At 49.5% G+C, this 12500-nt stretch overlaps 13 non-coding genes across 13 annotated transcripts in view; all 13 read left to right on the top strand.

Annotated features, from left to right (window-relative positions):
* Positions 1-5870: 5870 nt before the first annotated feature.
* On the top strand, positions 5871-5952 carry TRNAL-AAG (transfer RNA leucine (anticodon AAG)). The gene has a single exon. It is a non-coding gene; the product is annotated as a tRNA-Leu (tRNA).
* Positions 5953-6026: 74 nt separating this feature from the next.
* On the top strand, positions 6027-6108 carry TRNAL-AAG (transfer RNA leucine (anticodon AAG)). Its single transcript has one exon. It is a non-coding gene; the product is annotated as a tRNA-Leu (tRNA).
* A 74-nt stretch (positions 6109-6182) lies between these two features.
* TRNAL-AAG (transfer RNA leucine (anticodon AAG)) lies at positions 6183-6264 on the top strand. The gene has a single exon. It is a non-coding gene; the product is annotated as a tRNA-Leu (tRNA).
* A 388-nt stretch (positions 6265-6652) lies between these two features.
* On the top strand, positions 6653-6734 carry TRNAL-AAG (transfer RNA leucine (anticodon AAG)). Its single transcript has one exon. It is a non-coding gene; the product is annotated as a tRNA-Leu (tRNA).
* A 545-nt stretch (positions 6735-7279) lies between these two features.
* On the top strand, positions 7280-7361 carry TRNAL-AAG (transfer RNA leucine (anticodon AAG)). The gene has a single exon. It is a non-coding gene; the product is annotated as a tRNA-Leu (tRNA).
* Positions 7362-7907: 546 nt separating this feature from the next.
* TRNAL-AAG (transfer RNA leucine (anticodon AAG)) lies at positions 7908-7989 on the top strand. Its single transcript has one exon. It is a non-coding gene; the product is annotated as a tRNA-Leu (tRNA).
* A 232-nt stretch (positions 7990-8221) lies between these two features.
* TRNAL-AAG (transfer RNA leucine (anticodon AAG)) lies at positions 8222-8303 on the top strand. Its single transcript has one exon. It is a non-coding gene; the product is annotated as a tRNA-Leu (tRNA).
* Positions 8304-8535: 232 nt separating this feature from the next.
* On the top strand, positions 8536-8617 carry TRNAL-AAG (transfer RNA leucine (anticodon AAG)). The gene has a single exon. It is a non-coding gene; the product is annotated as a tRNA-Leu (tRNA).
* Positions 8618-8849: 232 nt separating this feature from the next.
* Positions 8850-8931, top strand: TRNAL-AAG (transfer RNA leucine (anticodon AAG)). Its single transcript has one exon. It is a non-coding gene; the product is annotated as a tRNA-Leu (tRNA).
* A 1709-nt stretch (positions 8932-10640) lies between these two features.
* TRNAL-AAG (transfer RNA leucine (anticodon AAG)) lies at positions 10641-10722 on the top strand. Its single transcript has one exon. It is a non-coding gene; the product is annotated as a tRNA-Leu (tRNA).
* An 896-nt stretch (positions 10723-11618) lies between these two features.
* On the top strand, positions 11619-11700 carry TRNAL-AAG (transfer RNA leucine (anticodon AAG)). The gene has a single exon. It is a non-coding gene; the product is annotated as a tRNA-Leu (tRNA).
* A 232-nt stretch (positions 11701-11932) lies between these two features.
* Positions 11933-12014, top strand: TRNAL-AAG (transfer RNA leucine (anticodon AAG)). Its single transcript has one exon. It is a non-coding gene; the product is annotated as a tRNA-Leu (tRNA).
* Positions 12015-12435: 421 nt separating this feature from the next.
* TRNAL-AAG (transfer RNA leucine (anticodon AAG)) overlaps positions 12436-12500 on the top strand; it is an 82-nt gene continuing 17 nt past the window's right edge. The window contains exon 1 of the tRNA in view: positions 12436-12500. This exon is cut by the window's right edge and continues 17 nt beyond it. This is a non-coding gene — a tRNA (tRNA-Leu).

Below are 12500 nucleotides of genomic sequence, written 5' to 3'. Positions count from 1 at the left end.
ATATATAACCAACCATCGGTAGCGTGGCCAAGCGTACAATAAAGAAAAAAAAGGTAGCTTGGCCAAGCGGTCTAAGGTGATGGTTTCAGGCACCAGTCTCTTTGGGGGCGTGGGTTCGAATCCCACCGCTGCCAAAACTTTTATTGCTTCTCCACAAGGTCGTTCATCCAATGTATTGAATATTGCATTATAAAACAGTGCCAGCCATCGGTAGCGTGGCCGAGCGGTCCAAGGTGCTGGTTTAAGGCACCAGTCTCTTCGGGGGCGTGGGCTCAAATCCCAGCGCTGCATTAACTTTTATTGCTTCTCTACAAGGTCGTTCATCCAATGTATTGAATATTGCATTATAAAATAGTGCCAACCATCGGTAGCGTGGCCGAGCGGTCTAAGGCGCTGGTTTAAGGCACCAGTCTCTGCGGGGGCGTGGGCTCAAATCCCAACGCTGCCAAAACTTTTATTGCTATCTACCTGATGGTTTGTTCAGTTCATTGAACATTGCATTATAATATTGTTACGCATGCCTTGGAAGAAAACGAAGATGGGTGAACATGCTGGCTGCCCCAAGCTGGAGGAAGAAAGAAGACGACGAGACTACGATCATCTACCTGTTGGCCACTCCGGCGCTTCTCTTCGCGACCAAAATAAACGGCCCCCTTCAGCCATATACGTCCTGGTCCTCCTTGTGCGTAACAGATTGGTGGAAGCGTGCTGGGTAAGACAAGCCCAACGACGGGAGTTTCACTACCTGGACTACGCCGCAGCCGCCGCCTTGCCGGACTCCCGCCTGCGCCGATCGTAATGGCCCAAGATCAGCCATCTAACGCTTCAAGGCCAACTCCAATGTGTTCCGTGCCCTACTACCGAGTCCCGCCAACCTTTGGAGGAAAATCGGGAGAGGATGTCGACGCGTGGCTCGTCCAGTACAAGCGAGTCAGCAAGTCCAACGGCTGGGATGCCGCCGCTCAGCTCAGCAATGCGGTCTTTTGCCTTACGGATACTGCGCTCGTGTGGTACGAAAACCACGAGGACACACTGACGACGTGGGACGTTTTTGTTGCAGAGCTGAAAGCGTGTTTCGGCGACTCGAGCGTCAAAAGGAAGCGGGCAGAGCAGACATTGTCTCAACGCGCGCAGCTTACAGGTGAGACATGTACCACTTATATAGAGGATGTGCTGAAGCTCTGCAAGGTGGTCAATGATCAGATGTCAGAAGACGACAAAGTAGGGCATTTGCTGAAAGGCATAGCCGAAGATGTATATAATTTTCTAATCGGAAAAGAGCACCTGAGCTCGGTGTCCGACGTGATTCGGCATTGCCGAACTTTCGAACAGCTGAAAATGCGCAGGATTGCTCCAAAGTTCGGCCGGCTCACAAATGTTACAACGGTTGCCAGCATCGACACGAGCACCTGCCCAGACCTGTCCTCGACGATTCGAGAGATTGTTCGGGAAGAACTTTTTCGCTATAGAGAACAGACGCAATCAGCAGTTGATCACCATTCTGTAAACGACCAACATTCGGTATATGTGCCACGTGAGGCTGTGACTGCGCCGCCGCCTTCTACGACCCCTTGGCAATCGATGGTTAGTGCAGCAGCTGTTGAGTACAGCGCACCCCCACAGCCAAGGAGAGCACCACGGTTACCAGCTCTTCGTCATGACCGACGCCCCCAGCGTCCGCCTTCTTCGCGACGCCCGGTCTATCCCTATGATATACGAAACGAACCGACCCACTCCGCCAGAGAAGACGATGTTCGATTCATCGACGAACAAAGAGAGTGTCGACCTCTCACAGTTTGCTACTCCTGTGGTGTACCAGGACATATTTCGCGATTTTGCAACCGTCGACGTGTAGCCCCACGGTATGGCTACCCACCACACTTTGCACGGCCTTCCGAACGACTTCGCGATGACCCGCGAGCAACGTACTATGGCCCACCACAACACTTCACACGATCGTCTGATCGACCGTACGACGACCCTAATGCAACACACCTGCTGCCTCGCGACGACTACTGGACACGCAGCTTCCGGAACCACTCCCCTACATCTGACAGGAGCTTGACGCCTCCACCGCCTCGTGTTCCCCGTTCTCCTTCACCCCGGCGCCGCAACACGTCTCCTCACCCACAGGAAAACTAGCAAGCGCGGCCGATGGAGGTGAGGTCGCCGGAGACGTGCTAATATCAGAAATACCTCCTGTGTTGATGCTCAAGAACAAAGTACGTGTTTTTGTTGACGGTGTGCCTGTGATGGCTTTGGTGGATACGGGGGCAACCATTTCGGTCATGAGTGCGTGTTTTAAAGGTACCTTGGGGCGGAAGGTATTATTTAGGTGGAATCAAGCTGCGAAGTTTTGCGGAGTGAGTGGTGAGGCACTGCATCCTGTTGGTGTGTGTCAAGCTAACGTATTTCTCGGAGGCCGCGTTATCCCAACGGAGTTCGTGATTATTCCGCAGGCGACACATGATGTTATTTTGGGTATGGACTTTTTGAGGGGGTGTGGTGCGACTGTCGACTGCCGCACAGGGACAATAGTCTTGAGCGATCACGTTCCGCCAGCACTCTTGGAAAACCCTGTGGATGGTGAGACGGCATTGTGTGTCTGTGGCGACACTATCATACCACCGTTATCAACCGTTCGTGTACCTGTTGGTTGCAGCGACAGCTATTCCGCCAACTTTGATGCCAACGTAGAACCAGTGTACACCAACTGCATGAAAAAGAATGTGTTGATCCCACATTGTGTGGTGTCGATCAGACGTAGACGCGCTGGTTTATGGACTGTCAATTGCTCTACAGAACCCGTGATGTTACCAGATGGTCTAAAGTTAGCGGTCGTGAGTGGACAACACGAGGCCTTACTGGTGACCGAGCTTAAAGATGCGCCGGAAGAGCATCGTAGTCACAGTTTCGAAACGGCTCTTCTGTCAATGGTGAATAAGTCGCTGAGCACAAGTGAACGCCGAACATTGGTCAATGTACTTTCGAAGCACGTCCTTGCATTCGACTTTGCGCAGAAAGACGAAGCGCCCCTAATCCCTGCTTCTCGGACATGTCACACTATCAACACGGGTTTGGCCAATCCGATTAGACAAAAGCCATACCGTGTTTCGCCATCCGAGCGGCGGATTATTAATGAGCAGGTGAACGAAATGATTGAAAACGGTATCATTCAAGAGTCGGTAAGTCCATGGGCAGCTCCAGTAATTCTCGTTAAAAAGAAAGACGGATCCTGGAGATTTTGCGTCGATTATCGCCGATTGAATGCTGTAACAAAAAAAGACGTGTACCCACTTCCACGTATTGATGATGCCATAGACTGTCTGCATTCGGCCTCTTACTTTTCCTCTGTAGACTTAAGATCGGGCTACTGGCAAATTCCCATGCATCCTGAAGATAAAGAAAAGACAGCCTTTGTAACCCCTGACGGCCTTTTTGAATTCAACGTGATGCCATTTGGACTGTGCAACGCGCCGGCGACGTTCGAGCGATTTATGGACACTGTTCTTCGTGGCATGAAGTGGAGCATTTGCATGTGCTATCTCGACGACGTCGTCATCTTTGGCCGCACCTTCAGCGAACACAATTCACGTCTGGATACTGTACTGACTTGCATAAGAAACGCTGGCCTTGTTCTTAACTCAAAGAAATGCCACTTCGGAGAACGACAAACCCTTGTTCTCGGGCACCTAGTCGATCAGGAGGGCATCCGTCCAGATCCCCAGAAGACAGCAGCCGTTGAAGCATTCAATGTGCCGCGCTCTGTGAAGGAGCTCCGCAGTTTTTTGGGGCTTTGCTCCTATTTTCGCCGCTTTATACCCAAGTTTGCCGATGTCGCGTATCCGCTGACATGTTTGCTACGGAAGAATACTCCCTTCGAGTGGACTCCGGAGTGCGACTCCTCTTTTCGTCAACTGAAGTTCCTCCTGACGTCGCGGCCTGTTCTTCAACACTTCAACCCATCAGCTCCAACCGAACTGCACACAGATGCCAGCGGCATAGGAATTGGTGCCGTCCTAGTTCAACGCTATGGTAACCGCGAGCACGTGATTGCATACGCAAGTCGCTCCTTGAGTAGGCCCGAGCAGAATTACACTGTCACAGAACAAGAATGCCTCGCGGTAGTATTTGCGATTCAGCGGTTTCGGTCTTACTTATACGGACGCCCTTTTACAGTCGTCACCGACCACCACTCATTGTGTTGGCTCGTCAACCTTCGGGATCCTTGCGGCCGTCTAGCGCGCTGGGCACTTCGGCTCCAAGAGTATAACTTCATAGTCTCGTACAAAAGCGGTCGACGACACGCCGACGCAGATTGCCTTTCGCGCATGCCACTGAGCACTACAGAGTGTGACGCCGATGACCTCGATCACCTCGTAGCTTCTGTGTCACCAAAGTTTCCCGACCTCAGTACTTTCAAAGATGAACAGCGAAAGGACACCAGGCTATCATCGCTTTGCACAGCTCCTACGGCATGCCATTTCTGTGTACGCAACGGACTCCTATATAAGAACTTTTCCAGCACTGGCGCACGTTTCCTCCTGGTAGTGCCAGAAACCCTTCGGACAGCGATTTTAGGTGTGATGCACGACGATCCTACGTCCGGACATTTAGGTTCTGCGCGGACGCTTTACCGTGCTAAGGAACGCTTTTATTGGCCAGGAATGCGACAGTCAGTCGAGGCGTATGTGGCCAGCTGCACACTGTGTCAACGCCACAAACGCCCATCTACTGCTCCGGCTGGTCTTCTACAGCCCTTGCCACCTCCAAGCACACCTTTCCAACAGGTGGGCATTGACCTCATGGGCCCTTTTCCAAAGTCGGCTAAGGGCAATCGCTGGATAATTGTATGTGTCGATTACCTCACGCGCTACTGCGAGACGGCGGCCATACCAACCGCAACTGCCAGCGACGTCTCTGTGTTCCTGCTGCAGCACGTTATCCTCCGACATGGCCCACCTCAGGTGATCATCAGTGATCGTGGGCGACAATTTACGGCAGACATAGTAGAAGAGCTGCTTCGATTGAGTGAGTCCCGCCTTCGTCACTCGTCGCCATACCATCCGCAAACAAATGGGCTCACGGAGCGCACCAACCGAACAATTGTAAACATGCTATCTATGTATGTGGCATCCGACCACAAGAACTGGGATGACGTGCTACCATTTATAACGTACGCGTTCAACACCGCTAAGCACGAGACAACAGGCTATAGCCCCTTTTTCTTGATGTACGCACGACCGCCACGGCACACACTCGACACAGTTTTGCCATTCTCGGCGCACGAGAACCTCTCAGTCACCGAAATCCTCTGCCTTGCAGAAGAAGCGCGTCGTATTGCTCGTCTACGCACTTTGGCATCACAGGAAAAATCGAAGGTACGCTATGACGTCCGCCACCGGCCTGTAACTTACCACCCAGGCGACTTAGTGTGGCTGTGGACTCCGGTACGAAGACGCGGGTTATGCCAAAAGTTCTTGGCCACATACGACGGACCGTTTGTCGTTCTCGACAAAATCACGGAAGTCACATACACAATAGCTCGCCTCACGAGAAGTGGTAGAAGAGCCGCTAAAACCCAAGCAGTCCATGTCGCTCGACTGAAGTTGTACACACCAAGGTGAATCGGTTACCTCGCCCGGCGGGCTTCGTCTGCGAGGGGAGGAATGTTACGCATGCCTTGGAAGAAAACGAAGATGGGTGAACATGCTGGCTGCCCCAAGCTGGAGGAAGAAAGAAGACGACGAGACTACGATCATCTACCTGTTGGCCACTCCAGCGCTTCTCTTCGCGACCAAAATAAACGGCCCCCTTCAGCCATATACGTCCTGGTCCTCCTTGTGCGTAACAATATATTACCAACCATCGGTAGCGTGGCCGAGCGGTCTAAGGCGCTGGTTTAAGGCACCAGTCTCTTCGGGGGCGTGGGTTCGAATCCCACCGCTGCCAAAACTTTTATTGCTATCTACCTGATGGTTTGTCCAGTTCATTGAACATTGCATTATAATATATCACCAACCATCGGTAGCGTGGCCGAGCGGTCTAAGGCGCTGGTTTAAGGCACCAGTCCCTTCGGGGGCGTGGGTTCGAATCCCACCGCTGCCAAATCTTTTATTGCTATCTACCTGATGGTTTGTCCAGTTCATTGAACATTGCATTATAATATATCACCAACCATCGGTAGCGTGGCCGAGCGGTCTAAGGCGCTGGTTTAAGGCACCAGTCCCTTCGGGGGCGTGGGTTCGAATCCCACCGCTGCCAAAACTTCTATTGCTTCTCTGCATGGTGGTTCATCCCGTATATTCAAAATTGCATTATAAAATAGTGCCAGCCATCGGTAGCGTGGCCGAGCGGTCTAAGGTGCTGGTTTAAGGCACCAGTCTCTGCGGGGGCGTGGGCTCAAATCCCAACGCTGCCAAAACTTTTATTGCTATCTACCTGATGGTTTGTCCGGTTCATTGAACATTGCATTATAATATATTACCAACCATCGGTAGCGTGGCCGAGCGGTCTAAGGTGGTGGTTTAAGGCACCAGTCTCTTCGGGGGCGTGGGCTCAAATCCCAAGGCTGCCAAAGCTTTTATTTCTTCTCTACCTGATCGTTTGTCCAGTTCATTTACCATTGCATAATAATATATTACCATTCATCCGTAGCGTGGCCGAGCGGTCTAAGGCGCTGGTTTAAGGCACCAGTCTCTTCGGGGGCGTGGGTTCGAATCCCACCGCTGCGAAAACTTTTATTGCTTCTCGACAAGGTCGTTCATCTAATGTATTGAATATTGCATTATAAAATAGTGCCAGCCATCGGTAGCGTGGCCGAGTGGTCTAAGGTGCTGGTTTAAGGCACCAGTCTCTTCGGGAGCGTGGGCTCAAATCCCAACGTTGCCAAAAATTTTATTTCTTCTCTACCTGATCGTTTGTCCAGTTCATTTACCATTGCATAATAATACATTACCAACCATCGGTAGCGTGGCCGAGCGGTCTAAGGCGCTGGTTTAAGGCACCAGTCTGTTCGGGGGCGTGGGCTCAAATCCGAACGCTGCATTAACTTTTATTGCTTCTCTACAAGGTCGTTCATCCAATGTATTGAATATTGCATTATAAAATAGTGCCAACCATCGGTAGCGTGGCCGAGCGGTCTAAGGCTCTGGTTTAAGGCACCAGTCTCTGCGGGGGCGTGGGCTCAAATCCCAACGCTGCCAAAACTTTTATTGCTATCTACCTGATGGTTTGTTCAGTTCATTGAACATTGCATTATAATATATTACCAACCACCGGTAGCGTGGCCGAGCGGTCTAAGGCGCTGGTTTAAGGCACCAGTCCCTTCGGGGGCGTGGGTTCGAATCCCACCGCTGCCAAAACTTCTATTGCTTCTCTGCATGGTGGTTCATCCCGTATATTCAAAATTGCATTATAAAATAGTGCCAGCCATCGGTAGCGTGGCCGAGCGGTCTAAGGTGCTGGTTTAAGGCACCAGTCTCTTCAGGGGCGTGGGCTCAAATCCCAACGCTGCATTAACTTTTATTGCTTCTCTACTAGGTCGTTCATACATTGTATTCAATATTGCATTATAAAACAGTGCCAACCATCGGTAGCGTGGCCGAGCGGTCTAAGGCGCTGGTTTAAGGCACCAGTCTCTTCAGGAGCGTGGGCTCAAATCCCAACGCCGCCAAAACTTTTATTTCTTCTCTACCTGATCGTTTGTCCAGTTCATTGAACATTACATTATAACATATTACCAACCATCGGTAGCGTGGCCGAGCGGTCTAAGGCGCTGGTTTAAGTCACCAGTATCTTCGGGGGCGTGGGTTCGAATCCCACTGCTGCCAAAACTTTTATTGCTTCTCGACAAGGTCGTTCATCCAACGTATTGAATATTGCATTATAAAATCGTGCCAGCCATCGGTAGCGTGGCCGAGCGGTCTAAGGTGCTGGTTTAAGGTACCAGTCTCTTCGGGGGCGTGGGTTCGAATGCCACCGCTGCCAAAACTTTTATTGCTTCTCGACAAGGTCGTTCATCCAATGTATTGAATATTGCATTATAAAATAGTGCCAGCCATCGGTAGCGTGGCCGAGCGGTCTAAGGTGCTGGTTTAAGGCACCAGTCTCTTCGGGAGCGTGGGCTCGAATCCTAACGCTGCCATAACTTTTATTGCTTCTCTACCTGATTGTTTGTCCAGTTCATTGAACATTGCATTATAATACATTACCAAGCATCGGTAGCGTGGCCGAGCGGTCTAAGGCGCTGGTTTAAGGCACCAGTCTCTTCGGGGGCGTGGGTTCGAATCCCACCGCTGCCAAAACTTTTATTGCTTCTCGACAAGGTCGTTCATCCAATGTATTGAATATTGCATTATAAAACAGGGACAACCATCGGTAGCGTGGCCGAGTGGTCTAAGGTGCTGGTTTAAGGCACCAGTCTCTTCGGCGGCGTGGGCTCAAATCCCAACGCTGCCATAACTTTTATTGCTTCTCTACAAGGTCGTTCATCCAATGTATTGAATATTGCATTATAAAACAGGGACAACCATCGGTAGCGTGGCCGAGTGGTCTAAGGCGCTGGTTTAAGGCACCAGTCTCTCTGAGGGCGTGGGCTCAAATCCCAACGCTGCCAAAAATTTTATTGCTTCTCTACCTGATCGTTTGTCCAGTTCATTGAACATTGCATTATAATATGTTACCAACCATCGGTAGCGTGGCCGAGCGGTCTGAGGCGCTGATTTAAGGCACCAGTCTCTTCGGGGGCGTGGGTTCGAATGCCACCGCTGCTATAACTTTTATTTCTTCTCTACCTGATCGTTTGTCTAGTTCATTTAACATTGCATAATAATACATTACCAACCATCGGTAGCGTGGCCGAGCGGTCTAAGGCGCTGGTTTAAGGCACCAGTCTCTTCGGGGGTGTGGGTTCGAATCCCACCGCTGCCAAAACTTTTATTGCTTCTCCACAAGGTCGTTCATCCAATGTATTGAATATTGCATTATAAAATAGTGCCAGCCATCGGTAGCGTGGCCGAGCGGTCTAAGGTGCTGGTTTAAGGCACCAGTCTCTTCGGGGGCGTGGGCTCAAATCCCAACGCTGCATTAACTTTTATTGCTTCTCTACAAGGTCGTTCGTCCAATGTATTGAATATTGCATTATAAAACAGTGCCAACCATCGGTAGCGTGTCCGAACGGTCTAAGGCGCTGGTTTAAGGCACCAGTCTCTGCGGGGGCGTGGGCTCAAATCCCAACGCTGCCAAAACTTTTATTGCTATCTACCTTATGGTTTGTCCATATTCATTGAACATTGCATTATACTATATTACCAACCATCGGTAGCGTGGCCGAGCGTTACTGGCATGGCGAATGGCCTGTGATTCCACAATTTGTGGCTGGTATTTCATGGACTACTACTCCGGTACGATACCTAGGTGTGCCATTAGAATATTATTGTGACAGTGAACCGTACTGGCGGCGTCAGGCCGTGGAGCTACGAGAAAAAGCTGAACATCTCAATGGTTTCCAGCTATCAATTTTCGCCAGAGCGACATTTTGTAACGTATTTTTGGTCAGTAAGCTCTGGTATGTCCTTCAGGTAATGCATTGTTCACGTGTGAATTTACAGAAGCTTCATCGAATATTTGCTGTTTTCTTGTGGGGTTCTTCTTGGGAGCGAACAAGTAGAACTAACTTATTCAGACGCGTTCGCTCTGGAGGACTTGGTCTGTGTCATTTGTACCTTCGTCAGTTAGTTAATCGGTTTATGTTTTTCCGAAGTAATCGAGACCCATTCATACGTACTGTTATAGAGCTTAGGCTTGGAAGACGGTTGCCAGAATTCGTGGTAGCATCTGTTCACATGAAGGCAAGTATTAGAGGTTTCTTAAAAGAAGTTGTTGATTCATGCCTCTTTCTAAAAACGAGTTTTTCATTGGAATACCTCAGTACGGTTTCGCGTAAAAAGTTATACAAAGATTTAGTAGACACAGTTCTTCCTGTTCCCCTATATAGAGCATTATACCATGTAGGCCAAGGCCAAAATGTCTTAAGCCGTGTAAAAAAAATGGAGGTAACACCTGGAGCGAAATCCTTTTTCTTTAAGTTGCACACTGGGACCTTGCCCGTGAAAACATGGATGCAAGAAAAAGGCTTATTCGTTCCTTGGGGTGTTGATTGCCTTCTCTGCAAAAAGCCGGAAACAACTGAACATGTTTTCCTGGACTGCTGGGATGCAGTCTTTTTCTGGGATGTTCTCCAAAGGACTTTGAAAAAGGATCTGCCTCTCGATGCCTATGGCATCCGATTTCTACCAGCATCAAATGAAGAAGGAATACCTTTCGACCTAGTTATGTTACTGGGCCTGCACGGTATATGGCAATCTAGAATGGCGGTGCGCCATGCTGATGTTAATGCACGTCCGGTTAGGCAATATTTCTTTCAATCTGTCTGTTCGTTCGTGGAAGCACAAAAGGTTCAACAAGAGGCGCCCGAATGGCTTCATCAAGTAGAAAGCCTTCTACAGATGAAGGAATTTTAAAAAGCCTGTTAAATATGATGCTTTTTACCTATATTTTTGTTTCATGTTTCTACTTTGTTTGATGTATATATGTTTGTGAATGTTGTATGTAAACAGGCAATAAAGAAAGAAAAAAAAGGTAGCGTGGCCGAGCGGTCTAAGGCGCTGGTTTAAGGCACCAGTCTCTTCGGGGGCGTGGGTTCGAATCCCACCGCTGCCAAAACTTTTATTGCTTCTCTACAAGGTCGTTCATCCAATGTATTGAATATTGCATTATAAAACAGTGCCAACCATCGGTAGCGTGTCTGAACGGTCTAAGGCGCTGGTTTAAGGCACCAGTCTCTTCAGGGGCGTGGGTTCGAATCCCACCGCTGCCTAAACTTTTATTGCTATCTACCTGATGGTTTGTCCAGTTCATTGAACATTGCATTATAATATGTTACCAACCATCGGTAGCGTGGCCGAGCGGTCTAAGGTGCTGGTTTAAGGCACCAGTCTCTTCGGGGGCGTGGGCTCAAATCCCAATGCTGCCATAACTTTTATTGCTTCTCTACAAGGTCGTAAATCCAATGTATTGAATATTGCATTATAAAACAGTGCCAACCATCGGTAGCGTGTCCGAACGGTCTAAGGCGCTGGTTTAAGGCACCAGTCTCTGTGGGGGCGTGGGCTCCATTCCCAACGCTGCCAAAAATTTTATTGCTTCTCTACCTGATCGTTTGTCCAGTTCATTGAACATTGCATTATAATATGTTACCAACCATCGGTAGCGTGGCCGAGCGGTCTAAGGCGCTGGTTTAAGGCACCAGTCTCTTCAGGGGCGTGGGTTCGAATGCCACCTCTGCTATAACTTTTATTTCTTCTCTACCTGATCTTTTGTCCAGTTCAATTAACATTGCATAATAATATATATTACCAACCATCGGTAGCGTGGCCAAGCGTACAATAAAGAAAAAAAACGTAGCTTGGCCAAGCGGTCTAAGGCGCTGGTTTGAGGCGCCAGCGTTTTCGGGGGCGTGGGTTCGAATCCCGCCGCTGCCAAAACTTTTATTGCTTCTCTACAAGGTCGTTCATCCAATGTATTGAATATTGCATTGTAAAATAGTGCAAACCATGGGTAGCGTGGCCGAGCGGTCTAAGGTGCTGGTTTAAGGCACCAGTCTCTTCGGGGGCGTGGGTTCAATTCCCACCGCTGCCTAAACTTTTATTGCATTTCTACCTGATCGTTTGTCCAGTTCATTGAACATTGCATTATAATATATTACCAACCATCGGTAGTGTGGCCAAGCGGTCTAAGGCGCTGGTTTAAGGCACCAGTCTCTTCGGGGGCGTGGGCTCCAATCCCATCGCTGCCATAACTTTTATTGCTTCTCTACAACGTCGTTCATCCAATGTATTGAATATTGCAATGTAAAACAGGGACAACCATCGGTAGCGTGGCCGAGCGGTCTAAGGCGCTGGTTTAAGGCACCAGTCTCTTCGGCGGCGTGGGTTCGAATCCCACCGCTGCCAAAACTTTTATTTTTTCTCTACCAGATCGTTTGTCCAGTTCATTTAACATTGCATAATAATATATAACCAACCATCGGTAGCGTGGCCATGCATACAATAAAGAAAAAAGGTAGCTTGGCCAAGCGGTCTAAGGCGATGGTTTCAGGCACCAGTCTCTTCGGGGGCGTGGGTTCGAATCCCACCGCTGCCAAAACTTTTATTGCTTCTCCACAAGGTCGTTCATCCAATGTATTGAATATTGCATTATAAAATAGTGCCAGCCATCGGTAGCGTGGCCGAGCGGTCTAAGGTGCTGGTTTAAGGCACCAGTCTCTTCGGGGGCGTGGGCTCAAATCCCAACACTGCCAAAACTTTTATTGCTATCTACCTGATGGTTTGTCCAGTTCATTGAACATTGCATTATAATATATTACCAACCATCGGTAGCGTGGCCGAGCGGTCTAAGGCGCTGGTTTAAGGCACCAGTCTCTTCAGGGGCGTGGGTCC

This window comes from Rhipicephalus microplus, chromosome 3 (assembly GCF_043290135.1).
Source record: "Rhipicephalus microplus isolate Deutch F79 chromosome 3, USDA_Rmic, whole genome shotgun sequence".
Lineage (NCBI taxonomy): Eukaryota > Metazoa > Arthropoda > Arachnida > Ixodida > Ixodidae > Rhipicephalus > Rhipicephalus microplus.
The sequence above is the reverse complement of the archived record's forward strand: the minus strand, read 5'-3'. Positions and strand labels throughout refer to the sequence as shown.